Source organism: Carettochelys insculpta, chromosome 19 (assembly GCF_033958435.1).
Source record: "Carettochelys insculpta isolate YL-2023 chromosome 19, ASM3395843v1, whole genome shotgun sequence".
Classification (NCBI taxonomy): Eukaryota; Metazoa; Chordata; order Testudines; family Carettochelyidae; genus Carettochelys; species Carettochelys insculpta.
Genome location: NC_134155.1, coordinates 5,828,131 through 5,845,763, shown reverse-complemented (window position 1 = coordinate 5,845,763; position 17,633 = coordinate 5,828,131). Strand labels below are relative to the sequence as shown.

General features: G+C 42.2%; 2 protein-coding genes across 6 annotated transcripts in view; both read right to left on the bottom strand.

Annotated features, from left to right (window-relative positions):
* Positions 1 to 5,898, bottom strand: part of YPEL2 (yippee like 2) — a 69,069-nt gene extending 63,171 nt beyond the window's left edge. The window contains exon 1 of one of the 3 annotated variants that reach the window (XM_075013949.1): positions 5,799 to 5,898. The gene's annotated coding sequence lies outside the window, so the exon portion shown is untranslated. Of the gene's footprint in view, positions 1 to 4,209; positions 4,229 to 5,798 lie in introns of those variants that run through there. The other 2 variants (XM_075013950.1, XM_075013952.1) reach the window with 2 other exon arrangements.
* A 2,845-nt stretch (positions 5,899 to 8,743) lies between these two features.
* Positions 8,744 to 17,633, bottom strand: part of GDPD1 (glycerophosphodiester phosphodiesterase domain containing 1) — a 45,499-nt gene continuing 36,609 nt past the window's right edge. For 2 of the 3 annotated variants that reach the window (XR_012648136.1, XR_012648137.1), the window contains 3 exons: positions 17,048 to 17,114; positions 16,058 to 16,279; positions 14,281 to 14,363 (listed from right to left, as the gene is read on the bottom strand). The gene's annotated coding sequence lies outside the window, so the exon portion shown is untranslated. Of the gene's footprint in view, positions 9,973 to 14,280; positions 14,364 to 16,057; positions 16,280 to 17,047; positions 17,115 to 17,633 lie in introns of those variants that run through there. The other variant, XR_012648138.1, reaches the window with a different exon arrangement.

Sequence of the window (17,633 nt, the reverse complement as noted above, 5' to 3'; positions counted from 1 at the left end):
GATCTTGTTTAAGCTGCCACCTTGCCAGTTCTTGAGATTATTTCTTTCTGAATATCCCCATTGGCTTGTGTGTTGCTGCCAAGGTATGCGAATTGACTCAGTGCTTGTATGCCTTTGTTTTCTTACATAATGCTTGAGTCAGGAGTTGCTCGAGTTCTTGGGTTTTTTCACAAGTAATTATTAGCTCTTCTCTTTAAAAATAAAAAAAAAAAACAATTGTGGACAGCCTTTTGGGCTTTGCTTGCATGTTTGTTGAGCTGTTGCTGAGAAAAGCTATAGCAATAAAATCTACACCTGATCACGTACTGGTGGTAAGCCACACAATGCCTGTTTTGTACCCATTTGCACTTTTTCTCATAATGAATTAAACGCAATATCAAAAACAGGAGAGGCAAGCGAATGCATCCTCGTTTGACACAAGTGTTTACATTAAAACAGTCACTCAAGTGTGCATCTATTCTAACAGAGCAATTTGCACAGTGATACAGAAACAGGCGTATACTAACTACACTACAGCACTTAAGAAACCACATTATCCTACCTATAAAGTGATCTGCCTCCAATATTGGAATGTTTGGAGGTTACCAGGACAAAATAGTCCATCTTACATTTAGTAAAACTAATTGACCTGATCTCATATCTGTTGATGTTTTGTAAGCTGCACTTTTAACAAGAAAATACATTTGTGCAATTATATACCCAAGTGACTGCTGAGAAAAAAAATTCTTTAAACCAAAGGGATTGTTCATATTAGCAAACTGTTTGGGTACCAACATAATAATACAACAGCATGTAGATTTTGTCACTTCTAACAGAAATCTTTTAGCAGAAGAGCATTAATAGATTAAGTCTTACAAACACCCATTTGACGTAAGAAAGAATTATTATCCCCCACTGTACATAGCTGGTCAAAGCTTCTCTGAAGGACAAAGAAAGACACCTTTATCTTCTGTAGTTTCAAGAATCTGTGTTTGGTTTGACGGGAATAGCTGGACTGACAGAAATTGTTAATCTTGCAACATAAGAAAAAAATTGAAAAACTGCACGTATTTTTGGGAAGCTTTACTGACCTACCTCTCCCTCTCCAAGTGCTGCTATGACCAAAAAAAAAAAAAAGACCACAGCTTCTATACAGTCTAGTTCAGTTACACAAAGAGATTGCAAACCAGGTCTTCCATACCTACATACGCCAGTGACTCAGGCTACACGTATTTGGACAAATCACAGCTCTCTGTTTATTCATAAATGAATGAGGATAATATTTACCTACATCACAGCAGTGCACTAAGACATAATGAAGGCGTATACCGAGCCTGAGGACTGCTGTGTGGAAGAAATATTAATTTTGGTATTTCCTGTAGCAGTAAGTGGCAAAGCTAGTCTGGTGACACTTGAACTTCCTGGAGTGAAGTCAGCCCTTGTTTCAGGAAGATGCCTTCATGTAATACCAACAAGTGAAAAAGCTTTCTAACTAGAATGACTGATGTGGACGTTGGGTGAAGTGTCTCATGGGCTCTAAGCTATGTTCCAGAAAATGCAAAACACAAAGTCAAGCAAGATACTCCAGAGAGGAGGTAAGCTGCCAGACTCACTCAGCCCACAATAAACAAGGGCAGGGGCTAAGGGGTGAAAAGGTAAGCATGACCTAGTAATGGGACATCAGCTGTCTTTCTGACACAGATGTCATATCTCTTAGTTCACCAAGGAAACACCTCTGTAATCTCTACTTCCAAACGGTGGCCCACAAGAGAGCAGACTTGTTATTTTAATTCCACCGGGGATTCAGAGGGTATCACACCCCTCAACTGGTGTAAGTCACTGCAGCTCCACTCAAGTCAATGGAGACATGCTGATTTATACCAGCTGAGGCTCTTGCCAGAAAAGGTGAAACGGCCTTATAAGTGCAGGAAAGCCAGAAGAATCTCGCCTTTGTGCTCCAGTCTTCTCAATCAAGCACAGGAACAGCTTTAGGAGAAGAGAGGATTTTTGGGAGGAAGAGGTAACTTTTACCCTGAACATTTAAGAAGGTGAGATCTGTTGAATAAGTCTTGGGGTTGGGGGGGAAGGGGAGAAAACAGGGAAGCTGAAGAAACAAATCTGCAGGATTCCAACAAGAGGAAAAAACTAATTTAAAGAACACCTTGATACTGCTTTTGAGCAGTGGGTGGTGAACACTGGAGCTGCCGTAACTTCATTAGCTTATACAAAGGCTATACAGCCTCACTGATGACTTCTAACCAGGGTTGCCTTTAGTTTTTTCCATCCATGGGTGGAATAAATTTTCTTATGCACACCAAGGCACGTGTGGATGTGTATCACCAACAGAAACACACATACTGCCCTCTGTGGGTGCTCTGATAATCACCTAGGTGACACCTGAAAAACTCTCCTGGGCAGTTTCCCAAGCGCTCAGCTTACAAGGAGTGCTGCTCCTAATGGAGATCTCACCAGAGCTCAGATAATCAAGTCCTCGTATTCATCTCCCAGGCTGCAGGGGTGGTTTAGATGATGACTGACATCCACTGCAGCCATTTCTTCATTGTAGGTGGATTTTCCACCACTTCTTTTGTGACTGGAGAAGCATCCAGCAGTACAGTGAAAGGCAGTACCCAGAACAGCAAGCGAGTAATGGCTTTTTCCTCTTCCCCAACCTATGTCGAGGGCCAGAACAGAGCTATGGAATACTTGTCACCTTCCAAAATATTGCTAGGCTCTTCAGCCATGTGGTCAATGAACTTGATGGAATGCTCTTGGTAACATGTACCCAGTTATTTATAGTGAGATGCAACACCTTTGAGAAAATGTAGCTTTACAGGTAGTGATGCTGCTGTTGTCATTAAGTGACCCACCATCTCAGTTCTCTCTCTCTCTCCTCCCCCCCACCCAAAACACACCCCGCAATCACACAAAACTGAAGATCCAAAGGATCCAAGAGGCAATGCAACTACACATCTAGTTATGCATCTGACAACAGGAGTTCCAGCCTTTGAAAGTTTATGTGCAAATAAATATTAGTCTTTAAGTTGCTACAGGTCTCCTTGTTAGTTCTGCCTCTCTTATTTAGATTTGGACATACTGTATTCGAAGTGTAACTCCTGGAAGCGATCGGTTATTCTCTAGATCTGAAGAAGTGCATCTGTCCCATGAAAGTAATAATATTTTAAGTCTTTAAGGTGCTACAGGACTGTTTTTGTTTTGTGAAGACACAGACTAACATGTCTACCTCTGAGACTATTCTCCTGGAAGTAAGACCTGACCGACAAACCAAAAGCAGCATAGAATTACACTCTAGTGTTCAAGCCATCTTCACTGAGGGAGAGAAGAAGAACACTTCCACCTTTACTGATTAACTGGTGTTCTGAAAGCTTAGCTTGGCCCTCCAAAATACTTGGAGCTCTGCTTACGTCGTCTGTCTGTTGAGCCTGGAATGCTTAGCTAATCCAATGGGAATGGAAAAGGAGCCTTAACTCTCCTCTGTGCTTACCTCTAAATATCTTGGTTGACACAGACTTAACTCAGAAATCTTGGCCTTGCCAATCCTAGTAAAACCTTCTGCCAAGTAAACAGGGGTCTTCTGCTGTGAAGGGGACATTAAGATGCCCCTTAAAAGTGAAAGCCTCTTGCAGATCATTTGTTTTTCAGTATCTACTGTTTGCAGAGTATCTGGCACAGCCAGGCTATAACCTGTTTTAGGCTCACAGGCATTACTACAATACAAATGTTAAATACAACAACCATGAATATGTACTGGCAGAAAGTTACCATTTGGAGAAACTTCCAGGCGACTGAAGAATGCAACAACACTAGAGATATTACCTCAATCACTTCCCATTTAACCTACTCTCCACTGGATGGAACACTATCTACGCTTTCTGTACTTGAGAACAAAGAGCTTATGCTTGATTTTTGGTTTAAGCTACAATCCTTTGTGGTGCCAAACAGACAACTCATAGTCGCACAGTATGTATCCACAGTTCCTTCTGTCATCTCAAACCCTCTGTATTGCTGGGCCAAAACCGAAGCTTGGTTCAGAGCACCACAGGGCAGGGGAGCCTGGCTCTGATGCATCATACTTCAGGATCCCATCCAGCCACTTTAAGTGTGGAGCCAGGGTGATATCTGTGGCAAGGACCATGCAATTAATCATGGGTTACAGGAGGGGGTTGGTTTTAGGTACTACTGCACTGCAAGCCATCGAGCACCACCTACCCTGTGCACAAACAGCATGAGATGACAGCCCCCTCTCTCCATCCTTTCCTCCTGCCTTGTGGTATTTTCTTTATACCACAACATAGTGATTTCATCTGCTCTAAAGCAGGCACAGCTGCAGCCTGAGCTGGGAAAGGCCCAATCTCTAAGGGCTGACTGGCAGTGTTAGTAAATAGACCCAGTCACATGGCATGCAGAGCTGGTCAGCAGCTCACGCTCTAGGCTGGCCTGGCAGAGGCAACGGTCCTAGAACGCCCCCGAGAGGAGGGTCTGCCCTTGGAATCATGTCCCTTACATCCCCTCTCCTTCACCCCACAATCATGTTTCCTTTTCAAACTTAGCTTTAATGAATAGTAACAGAGTAAGCCGTGCTAGTCTATACACTATCAAAACAAAAAGCAGTCAAGTAGCACTTTAAAGACTAGCAAAATAGTTTATTAGGTGAGCTTTCGTGGGACAGACCCACTTCTTCAGACCATAGCCAGACCAGATTGAGTCTGTTCTGGTCTGGCTATGGTCTGAAGAAGTGGGTCTGTCCCACGAAAGCTCACCTAATAAACTATTTTGCTAGTCTTTAAAGTGTTACTTGACTGCTTTTTGTTTTGTTAGCTTTAATGAGTCTCAGGATTTCAGATCCTGCAGCTTTGTTATGGATTCAATTGCTACCACCATTAGCTTAATTCAGAACTAGTCTCCCTTTCCCAAGTACTTATATCAACTGATGCTCAGCATCTGAGCTCTGCATATACCCAACAGCAACACTTGTAGCTGCATCAGATTCAGACAAGGGTAATTTTCTAAAAATTAAATCCTTAGAAGAGGGAAAGACAAAGACAATGCCATCTTATCTGGGCTTTAAACAGGCAAACAAATGTGTGCACTTTGAGCCTGTGTCAAGCCCTCCTACTTGTTTGTCTTCACCCCCCACCCCCAATTGCTCTGGTGGCCCCCTGAGAACAGTTTCTGCCTTAAAGAGACTAGACTGCGGCACATCACTTCCCTCCCCACCTGAGCACAGAGAGGATGTTTGGTTGGAGTACCTGTGGGAGGGGGACTCGGAATGGGGGAAGTGCACATTCCAAATGTGGGATCCCTTGGGAAAGAAGGGCTTCGGGCTACCACTTCTCAAAATTACAAAGGGATGCAAAACGCCTTCCTTCTACCCCCTTCCACCCCCACCAAAGCACTGCAAGAGGCAACTACAGAGAAGCTTTTACCTAGAGCCCTTCATTCCAGGGGACAAAGCACATCTGATTTAAGTGGACGGAAGAAAACTAAATACGTCCATCCCAAAATTACAAGTCCCAATCGCAACAGCTAGGTTTGTCACTAGCTCTCCCCCAGCCCAGGTTGTCTCGGCTTCGGATCACAAATCCAGCCCTGGGCAGAGAGACCACCTTATCCCAACACACACACACACACACTTTTGTTGCGCGGGTCTCTGGGGTTAGGTGACAGATTTTCAGAGCAGCCGTTCCCTGCCACTGCCCCTGCCGCCTCCTGTGCCCCTGAGCCCCCGCATCCCGTCTGGGTACCCCCCTTCCTCTGACGCAGCGCTCTCCTACGTCCTCTCCCGACAAGCCACTTACCAGCCCCCGCGCAGCAGCCCTCCGACCGTCCCCAGTGCAGACGGAGCTGAGCGGCTAGAGGAAAGCAGGATCCTCGTCTCCAGGCAGCTCTGCAGCTCCCTCCCCTTTCCCGCAGGCTCCCTCCCCCTTAGAGTTGCTCAGGCGAACTTGCTGCCCTGACTGCCAACTGGCTGTGCCTATACTTACCAGCTGGCGCATAGCAACACCCAGACGGTTGGCTGGGACCAAGCTCAGCCCTATTCCGGTAGGCCAATCAAGCATCAGGGCTACGTGAATTTCCCCTCCTCCTGCAACGTCCCGGAGTAGTAGGTTGCAGGGAGCAGACAACAGCTGGGGAACAGACAGCCAATGGGAAAGACGCTGGGCTTGCCAGCATGGGAGCTGGGAGGGAGGATAACAAACAGCTGCGTTTTCTCTTAAAGCCACAGTGCTGCAAAAGCAGTAGCTTGCACAATGCGTCAGGGGCACCAGAAATGGCACAAGTAACCACCTTCCAGACAAGGAAATAACGTACTGCACTTGCTCCCCCTGAGCAAAAACTATAGGAATAGGGACCGGCTAGGATCTGCCAGCAGGTTTTGAAGAACAGACAGCTCAGCACCGGGGTGCCTTGGGGACACTGAAAAAGCAGGGGGCGCCAACGAGAACATGAGGAACCTTTCTCGGGTGAGGACATTAAAAACCTGCTGTTAACAGTCAGACTGCGTAATCGTCCATTCCTATTCGGCGCTATGGTCTAATTCTCAGATGGGAGATTGATACCAAGACTACATGGAAAACTGTTTCCTTTCACCTAGAGTTATGCTACCCTGTAAACTAGAAGGTTCAGTGCACAATACTCCCTTAGACTGTTCTGTAAAGTATATGCCAGATTTTTATTCATACTCGTTTTAATAATCATATTCTGCATTGATATAGCACCTTCCACCAGAGTCTCAAAAGAGCCTTTATAAGTAAAACGTCAACAAATAACACTTTTCTTCCACAGCTGGCAAAGCATTTTCCCAAGGGGGTAGATACAGTTATCCCCCTCACACAGATGGAGACAGGGAAGCACTGAGAAAGTAAGGCATGCAGCAAATGCATCACGCCATCAGGAATTGAAATGCCCATACATAAATTTTAGCCATACAAATTACACTCCAAATGATAAGGCATCCAGCAATTCCATGAGACAAACTATTCTATCAACTAATTTCCCTTGTAGCAATTTTCCTCCTGCTCTTCAACCTAAATAGGAAAAGCACACTTCAAAAGGATATTGGTAAAATTTTAAATGCATAATTGTTTTCAAATACATTTAAAAATCCACGTCTGAATCTCTATAAAATCCCTGTTGACATCCAATGTGAAGCTTGCTTGTATTTTTGGGACCTCTCTTTTCAAGCTGGTGAAGCAGCAAGTCCCTTACCCAGGGTGCCATGTCTTCCCAAAGATTTGATGAGATTTATTTTCTGAAAGTACTAAAAGTTGGAAAATTTAAGGGGTGGCACTTTCCAGTGGACTATTACAGCAGTCAGAGTGCCTTGCAAGTCAGGAAAGAAAGACTGATACCCACAGAGTAACTTATTAATTACAGTGTCTATCGTTCATCTCCATAGTATTTTGGAGACAACAATTGGTAGCAATTACTGTAGTGTATATGCATACGAAGACTGCATAGGTACACAGAATATACACACAAATACTGGCTGGGATATGGCACTCAGTGTTTTCTTTTGAATTTCAATGGGATTTGGGCACATTACTCTCAGGCATCTTATCCATCCTAAAAAACTTACAGCCAGGAATTTCAATGGTGATTTTGGTTTGCCACATTTTTGATGGCCTCATTTGAAACAAAGGGGCCTGATTTTTCAGCAGGCGGGAGGATCAGCACCTTGTGAAAAAAACAAGCCCATTTAAGGTCTCTCAGTTTGGCTCTCCCAAAATTGAGGAATCCAAAATCACTGATCACTTGGTTCTGCCAAGCATTTACAGTCAAACCTTGAAGAATAACAGCAATGGATGGTTGGTTTTAAGTCACTTCAATATAAAATATTGTGGTTTTAAATATCAAAGCAATTAGCTAGCATTATTAATTAAAGTGATTTTACATGTATAGAAGTATTTCACACCAAGGTCACTTTACCCTTTATCTCTGAGACTGAATGGAGCAACTGCCTAAATAGCCACGAAGAAACACTGCAACATAATTTAAAGCAGGAAGTCCAATGGACAATATTTTAAAATTAGAGGGAATTTGGATAAACAGAATATATAAAGAAATTTGGCAAGATACCAGTTAACGCAACTTCAATGAAAAGTGCTGTTAGATTGTTAAAATTACCTTCCACAGTAAGGATCTGGGGCTTATATTTCATCTGAAAGACAGTCTCCATGAGCACATTGCTTCTACTTACCATCTATCTTGTTTCCCACAGGTGTTCTCTGGCAATCTTGCTCTCAGGTACTGACGAGGCCCAATCTGGCTTTGTTTGAGACCTTGCAAGATCACAACAGAGGGTGGCATGTTCCCAGGGTGGAAGGGTTTGGTGGGGAGGGAGAAGGGAGGGGAGTTTTGTTTTTTTTTTTAAGTGCATGTAAGTGTTTAAACAAGAAAAACATGCCAGGGCAAAAATTTTTGTATATATAAAATCCACGCAAATCACAGGTATGTGTTAGAAAGGTAGAATCTATTCATAACTTAAACATGAAAATAACTCTTCCTGCACCACATCTGTTTCATGTAACTTCAATTAAAGAAAGTTCATGGATAGGACACTTTTGTAATTCTGATAGAAGATGCAACACTAGATTGAAAGCTGACTCACAATGTGGTACAAGCTCTTTTCTTGTACAGCTAACTAATCAACTTACACAGTAAAAGTATTACTCTGGAACATCTTTCCTCTTTAGGATTTATTGAATTTAATGCCATCACTTTACAAATATAGTCTCTGTTAGTGTCTTAGACAAATCATAAAAATATTTCAAATGATTCCATGGCTTGGACTCCCACTGGCACTGAACCACCTGAAATTAGCCAGGAAATATATGATCCTTTATTCCATGCATTAGCTACACAGAGGATAATACAGATTATACAGAAACTATGAAGGAAATAACTAAGTTAGTTTGCATATTGTATTCTTCTTCGTTAGAGTTATGAAAGTTACTTTGGGGTTGTTCTCAGACACAGTCATTGCACAAGATCAAAACAAAAAGCAGTCAAGTAGCAGTTTAAAGACTAGCAAAATAGTTTATTAGGTGAGTTTTTGTGGGACAGACCCACTTCTTCAGACCACATTTTCCTAAAGAAAGTCACACTCATGGCTGATCAGTCACAGGCCTGCCTTGGGACCTAACATGACAATGTACCTATTAATTTGCAATATATATCGGGGTAAATTCCTATGAACTAGTGATGATTTGCATCTTTTATTAATGTTTTTATTTAACAAAGAGGTTATTTAAATCATACTTTGCAGTTGGAACCACAACTTGGAGAAATGCCTTCTTGAGAAATTCATGTTATGGAATTCGTATACTAGCTAGCTCTATAACCTTTTACAGCAGTAACAGGGAGGTAGCTGTGTTAATCTGTACTCAAACAAAACAGCAGAAATTTAGCACTTTGTTAGTCTTTAAAGTGCTACACTTCTGCTGTTTTGTTGTCTTTGACAGCAGTGTTATGTAGTGGGGAGGAAGGCGTTATATGTCACTCTTGTGAAATGAATAGTAACAGAGAGGAAGCCGTGCTAGTCTATACACTATCAAAACAAAAAGCAGTCAAGTAGCACTTTAAAGACTAGCAAAATAGTTTATTAGGTGAGCTTTTGTGGGACAGACCCACTTCTCCAGACCATAGCCAGACCAGAACAGACTCAATATTTAAGGCACAGAGAACCAAAAACAGTAAGCAAGGAGGACAAATCAGAAAAAGATAATCAAGGTGAACAAATCAGAGAGTGAAGGGGTGGTGGGGGAGGTCAAGAATTAGATTAAGCCAAGTATGCAGACAAGACCCTATAGTGACTGAGAAAGTTCCCATCCCGGTTTAAACCATGTGTTGATGTGCCAAATTTGAATATAAAAGCCAGCTTGGCTGCTTCCCTTTGAAGAACGGTGCGAAAATGTGTTGGTTAACAAGAGTGTGGAGGAAAAAGGAAGGTATATCTTGAAAAGCTCACTGCTGTAAAAAAAGAAAAGTGAGGCTGGAAAAGTAGTTAAATTACTGAGTCCAGAAGAAGCTCTGTTATAATGAGTGGTCTTAATACACAGGGATTAAAGTCAAGGAAGACCTGGAACTTATATATACAAAATACTAAATTGCTTTCTCTGGGTAACCTGCCACCAGCTGTGATTATTAAAACTGAAAATTTTAAAATGCCATTTAATAATTTTTTCATGCTGATTTACATTTGGACAGTGACACTTGACCAGTCAGTTTAAATTTTGTTTTAGTCATTTTCAAATTCTGGGTCTGTGTTGCAAAGTCCAGGTTGCAAACATGCAAAACAATATTTTTACTGGTTATTTTTAAATGTAATGAATGCATTTCCATTGATATTAGGTTGTGGAAAGCCTACTTTCTTTAAAAAAAAATAAACACAGAATTTTGGGTGTGACCTACCTAATGGTACCTCTTTCGGTTTCAGACAGCCTAATCATACTTTGTTTACATCCCATTCTTTGCAGATACTCATGTAGGAGACTGAAACTGGCAAACATCACTTTTCTTTTCTCTCTCTGTTCTGAGTGAATCTGAAATTGACACAGCCAGTGTCTAAAATCAATTTCAACATATACTAAAAAGTCTTCCTTTTTGACAAAGCATCACTTACTGATTTTAGCAATCTAGAGATAATCTTTCCTTGCTGCAGAGAGAAGTGAAAAAGAAAGTATTGTAGGAGACCTTACTGTCTGAATTTCCTAGTGATACATTGGAAAGAAAACAGATTTAAATTCTAGAGGACTGCCTAGAGAACTGCTTAACATCCCAGTTTCTAAGGACTCATGAATTATATCTGTAACCAATTTGAAATGCAACTATACAGGCAAGTCATTTAATCAGTCTTTGTCATAATTTCCTCAATAAAGTGTGGATAATACTGTCTTTCTCAGAGGCATTGTAAAGCACAACCATTTAAAATCACTTTAATATAAATCAACTGAAAGATGCTTTATAAGACAATGATGATTGTAAATTCATCTCCCCCCCTTCCCATTGTTGGTTCCACAAAATAATTTAAAATTTTTAGAAGGTGAAGTTGACAGTTTTATACTAAAAACCTCAAACAGTTCCCCTTATGTGATTTGCTTCTCATTTTGTCTATCAACATTCTGCCTCTTACAAATAGGAACTAAAACAACTGCAGTCAATCACATTAAAACCATTCATCCAGCTTAAGTGGTACTAGAACTTTGGCAAAGGAAGCACAGAACTAAGGATGTGAAAGGTGGAGGAATACCTATCCCTGCATTGCAGTTTCTGCATCATCTCCCCACAAGCAACTCACATGCTGGGGAAGCTTGGAGCTATACTTAAAAGACGCATGAAAAACAATAAAAGGTCTCTGGTGACCTCTTGTGGCAAGCTGAGCAAGGACAAGTTGATAGAAACAAGTTCCTCTTGGGGGCAAGCTGCTAGCAGAATGTGTTTCTGGTAACAATCAAAACGTGTTACTGAGCTATAGCTAACCAAAAAGCCATGCATATACTCCTTGATGGAACATGTCTAAAAATCATCCATTCCTTTGATGGATCTCAAGTTTCTTTATCTTAATAATGGTAGTCCCTTGATCAGATGATGACAAAATTTATCTTAATAAGATGAGAATAAAGCTGGGAGTCTGCAGCTGTTTGATTAGTGGTGCAAAAAACTTGTTTCTAGATCAGCCCTAAAGAAGCCCAGAGAAATTATTCACATACAACGGTTCAAATGGGCCATGTTTTTAAGATGGAAAATAAAATTATCCTGAGGTATTTAAGTTTGCATATTGTAGATAAATGTGTTTAAATTTTCTTAAGATGTGTGCATTCCATCAACAACTTCTTACAGCATCAGGTAGGATGTTGGATGCAGTGGTTAGAGCTAGCAGTCAGGACTCCTAGCTTTCACCTTTAAAATAATGCTACGGTAGCAGTTAAAAATCCTAAATATTACAGTTGTGCTACTCAATGATTTGGGATTATATCAGTAATTTTAATATAGTTTTACTGCAATATACTGCAGGTAATACATATTCTAGCTCAGCTGTGCTACTGGCTCACTAACACGCTGGGCAAGGCATTCACTTTCTCCAATCTGTAAAATGATCAGACAGGTCAACACTTAATACAACTTGTACTGCACACAAATTTTCCATTTGAAATTTACTGCCATTAGAAGTACAGAAAAGTAACATGACTATCAAAACTACATTGTTATATATAAGATGTACATCCTCTTCAAAAAGGGAGCATATGTCAAGGGAATACAGTTTAGGTACTTACAGATTGTCTCATCCAATTTATTAATGCACGTACAGGCTAAAGTCCGTTCAGCCTGGCATTTCTAGCAAAACCAGATGCCTGCTTATCAAGTTTAAATTGTGCTATAGCTAAAAATCTCTAGGTGTTGGAGGTTACCAGAAGTAAAAGACAAGTTCTATGATGTGCTTAGTGCTGCCATAGAGCAAATACCTGTTTGCGAACAACTGTACATTTTCGGTGACTTCAGTGCAAGAGTTGGAGCCAATCATGACTCATGGCCTTCCTGCTTAGGCCACTTCGGTGTGGGAAAAATGAATAAAAACAGACAGCGTCTTCTTGAACTTCGCACGTGCCACAATCTGTGCATCACAAACACATTTTTCCAAACCAAGCCACAGCACAGAGTGTCATGGAGACACCCATGCTCAAAAAACTGGCATCAACTAGACATGGTCATCACTAGACGCGATAACCCCAAAAACGTCCTTCTGACACGCAGCTATCATAGTGCCGGCTGCGATACAGATCACTCGCTAGTTTGCTCCAAACTCAAGGTGAGACCCAAGAAGCTGTACCACTCTAAACCAACTGGAAGGCCCCGCATTGATGCCAGAAAGACAGCAAATTCAGAGAAAGCCGAAAAGTTCAGAGAGACCCTCAAGGAGGATCTGCGCAGGAGCCCTGGGGGTGCCGATGTGACATCCAGATGGCAGCATCTGAGGGATACAATTTACAACATGGCCTTTTTGGTGTTTGGAAGAAGAGCTAGAAACACAAATGAGTGGTTCGAAGCTAACTCCAATGAGATGATTCCAGCCATCGAAAAGAAGCGTGCTGCACTCCTGGAGTACAAACGCTCACCGAGCCAGAGTACCCTGCAAGCACTCAGAGCAGCCAGAAAAACAGTACAGCAGACAGCCAGGCGCTGTGCCAACAACTACTGGCTCGAGCTATGCAGCAGCATCCAGACCAGTGCTGAGTCTGGTAATCTCAAGGGAATGTACGAGGGCATCAAGAAGGCATTAGGACCCACCCAGAACAAGATGGCACCTCTGAAATCAAAATCTGGTGAAGTCATCACTGACAAAGCCAAACAGATGGAGCGCTGGGTCGAGCACTACTCCGAGCTGTACTCATGCGAGAACACTGTGGTTGATACAGCCCTCGATGCCGTCAAGCTCCTACCAGGAATGGACGAACTGGATAAGGGACCAACTGTCAACGAACTGAAGAAAGCCATCGACAGCACTGCAGTAGGAAAGGCCCCAGGCCAAGATGGTATACCACCAGAAGTAATCAAGTATGCCACAGACACCCTCCTGGAACCCCTACATGAGCTACTGTGCCTGTGCTGGAGAGAGAGAGAGAGGTTCCACAGGATATGCGCAACGCTAACATCGTAACCTTGTATAAGAAAAAAGGAGACAGAAGCGACTACAACAATTACCGTGGAATCTCCCTCCTAAGCATCACTGGTAAACTGTTCACTCGCATCATCCTCGGCAGACTCCAGAAGATTGCTGAGAGGGTGTATCCCGAATCACAGTGCAGATTCCGTGCAGAGAGATCTACCATTGACATGGTCTCCTCTCTGAGGCAGCTGCAGGAGAAGTGCAGGGAGCAGAGGAAGCCACTCTATATTGCCTTCATCGACCTGACCAAGGCCTTCGACTTGGTCAGTAGGGATGGACTGTTCAAAGTGCTCCACAAGATAGGTTGTCCGCCACGGTTACTCAAGATGATCCAGTCTTTCCACGAAGACATGAGAAGAACCATCCAACATGACGGCACATTATCGGATGTTTTCAGCATCAGGAGCGGCGTCAAACAAGGATGTGTCCTTGCTCCGACGTTGTTTGGGATCTTCTTTGCACTCCTCCTGAAGCACACCTTTGGATCTTCAACAGAGGGCACTTTTTGCACACAAGATCTGATGGGAAACTGCTTAATCTTGCAAGGCTGAAAGCTAAGTCTAAGGTGCGGGAAGTCCTCATCAGAGATATGCTGTTCGCAGATGATGCTGCTGTCGTGTCACACACAGAAGACCAGCTTCAGAAACTGCTGGATCAGTTCTCCAAAGCATGCAAGAACTTCGGGCTTTCCATCAGCCTAAAGAAGACAAATGTACTTGGTCAGGACATTGCTGAACCTCCATCAATCAGCATTGACAACTATTTGTTAGAGGTCATCCACAAGTTTGTTTACCTCGGGTCCACCATCATTGACACCCTGTCATTGGAGACTAAGCTAAATAGGAGGATCGGAAAAGCAGCCACAACTCTGTCCAGACTCAGCAAGAGTGTGTGGAATAACATCAAGTTGTACACCCACACCAAAATGCAAGTCTACAGAGCCTGCATCCTCAGCACCCTCCTTTACGGCAGCGAGTCTTGGACCCTGTACGCCTGCCAGGAAGAGAGGCTGAACGTCTTCCACTTGCGCTGCCTCAGGCGCATCCTTGGGATATTGTGGAAGGACAGAGTGCCCAACACCGCCGTCCTTGAGCAAGCTGGAATCCCAACCATGCACACCCTCCTCAGGCAGCGGCGGCTCCGCTGGCTTGGCCACGTCCACAGGATGAATGATGGAAGGATCCCAAAAGACACCCTGCATGGCGAGCTAGCCTCTGGCAAAAGACCTCCCAGACACCCCCAATTGCGCTACAAAGATGTTTGCAAGAGGGATGTCAAGGAGGTAGATATTGAGCCGGACAGCTGGGAGGAGCTGGCAGACGATCGCAGCAGATGGAGGCAGGAAGTACACAAGGGCCTTCAGAAGGGTGAGATGAGGATCAGACAGCTAGCAGAGGAGAAGCAAGCCCACAAAAAGCACAGTAAGGACCTGCCAGACACTCGCTACACATGCAACAGATGCAGCAAGGACTGTCACTCTCGTGTGGGCCTTCACAGTCACAGTCGACGCTGCAAATGATGATCCCAAATAGAACTACGAAGGGCACAATCCATAGTCTACGTAGACTGAAGGATGCCTACTACTACTTTTTCCAAAGTGCACAGTGCACACATTTCTCCCTTAGAGATCCTTTGGTGACCTTTTTAGCAGTAAAACATCTCCTTGGTAGCACAAAGTGGGGTCATTGTAATTCCCTCTACTTTTCAAACACTCACAGCTTGTTTGGAATGTAGCACATTTCCTAGTGGATTTGAGTAACAGAGATTATTGAGAGCCTTTTGCTCCTCTCTGTCAATGATGTGCTGGATTGATGTTACATTGCTGTGATTGGTTTTGAAAACCCTCACTAGTGTAGACCCTTATTACATTAGAGGTGTATATTCATCAAGCCTCATCTATTTTCATACATCAGATGTCACTGTCGTGTCTTAGGATGGTAAGCAATAGGCAATTTCCTATTTTATTATGAGTAGTCCTTCAGTGGTTCACGATCCTTTCTTGAAATCTTAGTCTGTCTTCCCAAATTTAAAAAAAAATATTTTTTCCATCTATTGGTTTATTTTCTTTAATGTTTAATGCTGCTGGCTGTTTAAGAGGCTGTATTCTCTGTTCCCTTTCCCCCCCATCTTAGCATGCTATCTTAACAATATCAAGTATTTTGTGCCTGACAGTGAACATTAAAATGTGGCCTATGTACATAAATACATTTTCCACTTCCCTAGAGTTCTGTGACCCTTGGGATGTTAGCAGAATGCAACATCCTATTCCATACCCATAGTAATTAACACATTATAAACAACTTTTGTGAAGAATCCAAGCATACACAATAGTACTGCTTACAGCTTTCAAAGCAAGTTATAGACATACATCAAAACCATGTTTGAACCCACCTGAGGAGAATTAGATGAAGCAGCTTCTATGCCATTCACCACATCACCGAGTGTGTGGATGATCCAAATTGGTTCAGAGAACCAGTTCCGTAAACATCAGTGAAGAGTTTGACTGGTGTGTAGATTTGTAAACAGGTTGATTTTGCAAGTACAGAAGAAACAGTAGTGACATTTTTGGGAGGGCAGGCTGGTTGAAGACTTTGTCCTGCTACCTTTTTCATTCTGTAGAATACAAACTAGTTCAGTTTTCCACAGCAATGTTAAAGCAATGTGGTGCAGTGGATTGAGCACTGTCTGGAGGACAGAAACCCCCAGGGACTAAATTTTGGCTTTGACAACAGTTTGCTGTGTGGTTTTAGGCAGTTGCTTAACCTTTCTTGTTTTGGTTTTTCCATTTGCAAAAGGAGACCATCTTTCTCAAAGGAGCATTATGAGGCTTCCTTTTTTACATGAGACTATTGACAAATGTGACTGTTACCCCCTTTTGTCAACACACTTGTTTCAGTGGAAGAGTGCCATGTCCATTTAGTCTGAGTATACCAGGGAGTGGACTATTTTAACTGAATTGGTTTCTTTAAAATTAATTCAACTGGTACAATTTTGTTACATATGCAAGAACTTAGTGTGCAAAATTCAATAGAATAACACTGCCTAACAGAACCACTTATGTGCCTAATCTCTTGGTAAATGCGTACGTGGGGGAGCTAGCCCCTTCTGTTGCTCATGCCCCTTGTGGCTAAACTATTTTTAAAATGCTAGCCCTGATCAGAACTAGCCAAAATAGGTCTCCTCAATCTGTGCATGGCATCCCCTGACTCAAATTTAGATATACCCTAAGAAGTTGCCCTTGTTATAAGGTTACTTTATCAACTACAGCACAAAACTTTGTTTCAACATACATCACAGATGTAGCTCTGTCCTTCCTCCCTCCTGTTCTCTGTACCTTTTTGTTTTAAAATTTCCTTTTATTGTATTTTGTCCAAAACTAACCTGTAAGTTCTTCGGGTGAAGAATCACTTTGCTTTCTATTTTCAAGTGTCCAGTGCACCCTTGGGTACTGTAAAATAATTATAATAAAAAGTAACCGAATTGTTGAGGTTGCTCATTACAAAATGCTACATGTAACCACTTTATTGCTTTAACTTGTCTGAAGTAGCCTTGAACATTAACCTATTGCAAATTATTTACAACAGATAACTCCAGCACTGCTGAGTCTGGTATCCCTGAACATTTGACCCAAACAGAAGCAAAGAAAGCAATACAGCAGTAATTACATTAGCTTTATACCTGGGAATTAAAAACATATTTCCATCCCAAAAACAAGCAGTGCAATAAGTATGTGTTCTTGGAAATGGAAAGCATCAGAACTCACTGTAAAAATTAAAGGTTTATTCATATTTTATTAAGATTTCATCTGACACTTCTTCCTATCAGTTCAAGAACTGTTTAAACTGGAAAATAAAAAAAGCAAATGTTTAAACTATAGGGCCACAAACTATAGTTTCTTCCATTTCAATACACCAGGAAACAGCATTAAATAGCTTAGTTGTCTATTGATCTGGCTATGTCTCCAAAC